This window comes from Schistocerca piceifrons, chromosome 5, assembly GCF_021461385.2.
Source record: "Schistocerca piceifrons isolate TAMUIC-IGC-003096 chromosome 5, iqSchPice1.1, whole genome shotgun sequence".
Lineage (NCBI taxonomy): Eukaryota > Metazoa > Arthropoda > Insecta > Orthoptera > Acrididae > Schistocerca > Schistocerca piceifrons.
Window position 1 is genome coordinate 68,461,197 of NC_060142.1, and position 6,126 is coordinate 68,467,322.

Genomic DNA, 6,126 nt, shown 5'->3' on the forward strand with positions numbered 1-6,126 from the left:
ACCTAGCAGCAGAACCTCCTTCTTTCTGTTAGACTTTGCAACTGACCTAGGCCTCCAAACTGCTGTGGACTGCTGAATGTTCCCTACATCTACAGCTACAAGAGGCTCCCCTACACTCAACTCTGACAGTTGGTCAAATCTATTGTATATATGCAAAGTATAACTACCTCATCTTCCTAGTTGCCTTCTTGCCAACTGCCAGTTCCCATTCCCCACCACCATTCACTCTCCTCAAATTACCTAGTTGTAACTGCACCTCAAGGGCACAGATCTTACGCTCCTGCTCCTCTATAAACTTATCTCTACTACAGAGTCTGCATTTCCTGGAGAGGATCTCGCTATGATGCCCACTGGCTTCTCCACTGCATTTCCCCCAATGAAAATACTTTGAACAAATCCCACAACGTAACCCACTACTCACAAACCTACGACAAAGCCCACACGTCTCACCCATGGCAAAATTGAAAAAACTATACATCTACATTACCGAATTTCAGTTACATCAGTAGAACTATTATAGAGCTAACAATATCGATCTTGAAATGCTCTGTCTACTTAGAAAGCAACTACTTGTATTAATACTACTACACCACAGCTAATACCATACCAACAAAACTTCACAAAATTAGTATCTAAAACCAAAAATTCAAGCGGCCACTGGAACACTCAATGAGGTTAAAACACTGAATGAAAATTATACTTAAATATTTGACTAAAAACAAAAAAAAAATAAAGTCAGCTGAAAAGTAGAGCACGAAGTTTACTAATCTACATCAACGCACAGAAAACTCTAAAAAACACAGCTAGCGAACGTTTCCAAAAGTTTATTACATCGTTATTTCGCCACAGCACGAAACACTGCTGAAAACTATTAAATTTAATACCTGTATAACAGTGCTTCATAACCGCTTCATAACCGCTACAGCTGTAGTGGGACGCCGCAAAATGTAAATACACTACTGAGGCGTGAGGCTCAGACGAACGACGTAAGTACGCCCACGAATAACAGACCACTCGAGTCAATAACACAGGAAGAAAGACTGAGATTAATGAAAAACCACTAATAAGTTACTTTTACACAAGTATGAACACTAATAAACTCTGAAACAAGTAACTGAAGACTAAAACTTTATAAAATATCGACGAGCAATTTCAACAGCAGTCCAGCACACGTGACGTCACACCACATATTATGTGAGGTTACACCTTGGATGGATGAAATTCGAAAGGACCTCAGTTATGCAAACATAAGACCAGCCGACATTTTAGAAAGAGACACACGCAAATGGGAAGTTATGTCAGAGCAACCAGAACAAAAACGGTACAGACCAAAGTGGTCGGAAAGAATGGAAGCCTACTGGAAGAACAAGAAGAACCTGAAGAAACGTTTTCCCTTTCCGGGGGGAATTCGCCAATGATAACAATAATAAATGTAGCGTACCGGTATTCCAGTACGGAGTTGTAGAATTAACTGACTCATATATCATTATGCAAGTAAATATCCTATTTTATTTCATTGTTGATCAATCAGAGGGTCGGGGGATGGCTGGGGGGAGCTGGGGTGGGAGGGGGGGGGGAAGAAGGGGAGACGGCTGGAACCCACGCGACCCATGATGTAACAGAAATTCATGCGACTGCTGCAGGGTTCAACACTGCTGCCCCGTGCTGATGTCTGTCGTTTGCCGCGGCTATTGTGGCCCGGCGAACCGTCTGGAACGTGCTGGTGACATCCCAGCTGTCATCACCGTAGTGTTATGAAGGGACCAACTTGGCAATGTTCCTGTTTCGTCATGACGACCTTCTGCTGTTTACAAGAATCCTTTATAACATTACCCCTTTACCCGACGAATGGGGAACCATTCTAGCGATCATAAGAGTCACAAATGAAGAAGTCCACTAAATGTAGATCCCACGAGCCATCGGTTCGTATTTTTATGGAATAGCTTGAGCCCTTCCTACACGTCTAGTGCCACATACCTCCGGAAACCTGTCCAGGACTTGTTGAATCCATGCCACGCAGAATCGCTGCTGTACTGCGTTTCGAAGACGGACCGACACGCAACAAATGAGGCGGTCCTAATGTTTTCCACCACCGGTTTGTGTCGTCAACGTCAAACTGAAACTGCCACGTGACTTAACTACTGCACTCTTGTTTGCTCAAATGAAACTGTTCCCAGAGACCTTTCCAAGTCTCAGGCATATGTGCACACTGAAGCGACAAATGAAAATTTGTACCAAGTCCGAGATTCGAGCCCCGGTCTCATGCTCACTAGGCACATGAGCTAACCCCTAAGGCATGAATTCGGGAGGACGACGGTTCAATCCCGCGTCCGGCCATCCTGATTTAGGTTTTTAGTGATTCCCTAAATCGCTCCAGGCAAATGCCGGCAAGTTCCTTTGAAAGGGCACGGCCGACTTCCTTTCCTGTCCTTCCCTAAGCCGATGAGACCGATGACCTCGCTGTTCAGTCTCTTCCCCCAAACAAGCCGAGCCAAGCCTTAAGCCATCCTCTCACAGTGCCTTTGCACAACTGTGTGGACTACCATAGAGTGCCTTCCACCCCAAATTTTAGTACCAATTTTCATTAAAAATTTAAATTTGTGGTAAGTTGCTATGGGACCAAACTACTGAGATCATCGGTCCCTAGGCTTAATCTGACTTAAACTTACATTAAGAACAACACACACACCCATGCCCGAGTGAGGACCCGAACCTCCGACGGGAGGAGCCGCGCGAATCGTGTGAAGGTGCCTAAGACCGGGCGGTGTAACCACGTGGCCAATGTTCATTCATCGCTTCCGTGTGCAAATATATGGTGAGCATTAATAAAAAGGACAAATTACAGGTACGAATTCCTGACTGGAAATTGAGGAAAAATGGTCCTATGAGCATGTGTCCTGGAAATGCCACAACAGATGACGCTAACAAATGAAAGTTCTTCTGAACATGTGTCATGTGTTACAAACTGTTTGATCGTAAGCCGCAGAATAGTCCGGTATTCGTGTCGGAAACAAGCCAAGGTGGTGTCCATGTTCGGCCGAGGAGATGGAAACTGTCTGGGGGTAGAATCCTGTCGTCCAAATCTGGTGCTCGCACAGTCCACAGCCTCCCTGCACGTTTACCTGTCTGAAAGGACCCATGATCACGTAAACTCCCAAAAAGGGCTTGAAATTTTGTGTATTGTATGTCTGCGACGGTACTTGTTTTGGTATAGCCGTGGTGATTCTTGACCGTTTCCATCTGCTTGATCGTACACGAACACCATCTCGGCCTGTTTCCAACACGAATACCTGACCATTTTACTGCTTACAGTACGCTGCGTCACTCACGCAGCCTGCAACACGCAAGAAACACATGACACCTGGTCAGAGGAACTTTCGCTCGTCAGCGGCATCTACTGTGGCAAAGATACATTTCCGGACACTATTCGTAGAACCTTTTTTCCTCCATTTCCAGTCAGGAATTCGTCCCTCAGCTTTGTAAATTTTGTTAATGTTCGCCCAGAATACATCATACATGTCTGAGACTTGGAAAGGTCTCTGGAACCAATTGGTTTCATTAGATTAAAAAACCTATGCCTGGCTTCGGACAGAATGCCCTGTTTCGTTCGATGCTGAGGTATTATTCCAGTACTATTGAAGAGCCTCTGCAATGTTGTTCGAGTTTAGGGGGAATACCACGTGGGCTAGGATAGCGATTGCGGTTGTGCAAAGCCACTGTGCCACGGTGGCGCAGCGTTTAGCTTATCTGCCTAGTGAGCAGGAGAGTCGGATTCGCATCCCGGCGTTGGTACAACTTTTCATATGTCGCTTCAGTTTTCATATATACTGATGTTGATATCTAACACTAATAGTGAAACTTTAATATCACACGTACTTGCTTCGAGTTTTGACATTCATTTACCAGTAACAGCAATCACGAGTAACTATTTCTGCTACAAGTGAGAAGAGAAGGATTTCAAAGAAGTCACGTGAACTAGGAAATATTGTATTCTCTCCATCTGAACGCTCATTCTCTGGAAATTCCTACAGTATGGGTGAGGAACTAATTCGAGTATCAGAGATTACGATAAATATATCTTTCATCTTAAATATCTAGGCTTGGAATGTGAGACGAGAGTTTCACCGAATGCATTGTTCAGCCGTACAGGACGTGCGAGCGTGGTTACCTCTGTCAATAATAACCTGATCAACAACATACTGCGCTGTCTGCATCTCTGGGAAGGAGCTTCCCCTTGGTTTCAAAGGGTGTTCAAATTTACCACAAGGAGTTCCACAAAATTAAGGCTGTATGTGGGGTGTCAACTCAAAACCTTAAAAGTGTAATGAAAAATTGACATTTCGCGCCACTGTTACGTAAGTTGACAGCAGTGACGGTGAACGGAACAGTCGCAGGTCTGATCATTAATCACGGCTCTGAACATTAGATCATTAATGAAGTGCTTAAGTTTCGCAAAGCGTCTGAAAGATGGGTGTGTCATGGCAGCTGACTACAGATGTGAAAGAGCAACGAATTGACGTCTGTGAAGAACTTCTGTGGCGCTTTGAATCAGAAAGTGATGTCTTCTTCGGCCGAATTGTTACAGGAGACGAAACCTGGGTGCTTTACCACCAACACGAAACATGAAGAGCAAGCAAGGAATGGTGCCATTCCTCATAGCCGGAACTCAAGAAGTTCCGGATCCAGCTATCTGCAGGGAAGGTTTTGCTAACTCTCTTTTGGGATGAACAAGACGTTGTCTTGGAACACTACACGACTAGGAGTAACACCATCACCGTGCCAACTTAAACATAAGCTTCAGCCCGCAGCAGGATCAAAGCGACGGGGACTTCTGACCACAGGTGTCATTTTGCAACGTGCCAATGCTCAGCCTCAAACTGCCTGTGCAACACTTGCAAGAGAACAGAAAGGAGAAAGGGAAGATTAGTGTTGGAGATAGTTGTCCCTTCACCGGCGCTGGTCAGGGTGGTGTCTCGGAATGTGTCGTCTAGCCAGACGGCCCAGAACAGTGCAGACCATTGTCAGTTTATTATACGAGATTATACACGTCTCGCGTGCCAAGAGTTGGCTCATCTCTAGCATAACTGTTCCAGTATGTAAGATTTGTTGGTGCTCATATGCTATATGTATATGTGCTGATTAGCTAGATTAATTGTGTTACAGTTTTTCTATGTTAACCTAACCTAATTACAGTTTTAACGTGGTGCCTGGTACAATTACCGGCCTCGAACTATCCTGCTTAATCTATTGGCAGGTTTCTATTCTACTTTGTCGATCTGTTACTATTTCTGCATTTATTTCGTTTGTTGTCTGCGTTGGCTGTTATTTTTTATCTCGTCACTATAAGTGTGTTAATTAGCTAGGTTACTTGTGTTAGTTTTTCTATGTTATTGTAGTTAGTTACATGTTTTACTTGGCAACTGGTACAATAACAGGCCACGAACTAGCCTCCTTAATAGATTAACAGATTACTATTCTGCTTTGTCTGTGTATGACTATTCAGTCTATGGTATGTGTTATCTACGTCTTATTGCTTATTTTGTCTCCTCGTAGGTGATAATGTCACAGGAAAACCTGTGTTGAATTCTTCATCTGACCTAACCCATTCGTCTCGCATGCGTCTAACTCGGATGTTGATATGGTCTCATTTCTTTACAGGCAGTGTGTTAAATTTTAGAAATTTGATCTGCGTGTTTGTTTAATGGTACTTACTTGCGTGCGCCCCTGAGTGCTTCCTGTACTGAGTGCAAAGTGGCTGTACCGCTAAATGTTCCACAGATCAACAGTACCCATACTGGCAGTGTCTACTAGAAGCAAGCGAAACGCGCTGCAAATTCACTGGATACAGGAGGTGTCCATGCCACCCCTCAGATTCGCACCTTTCATTCGTAACGGATCCCCGATATTGGGGAAAAAGGTGAATACCAAAGGACCCTTATCACTTTGGTCCCACTATCGTTGACAGATGTCGACCCTCTAGTGTTTAGTTGCCCTTTCTGCTGGATTTCCGTTCTCCAGCCAGTAGGATGCAGCTCGATGTTTGATACTTACATGGATTCCACCAAACATCACACACAGTGCCTGAGCTGAGGTGATACTGAATGCCCCTGACAGACTCAGGAACAC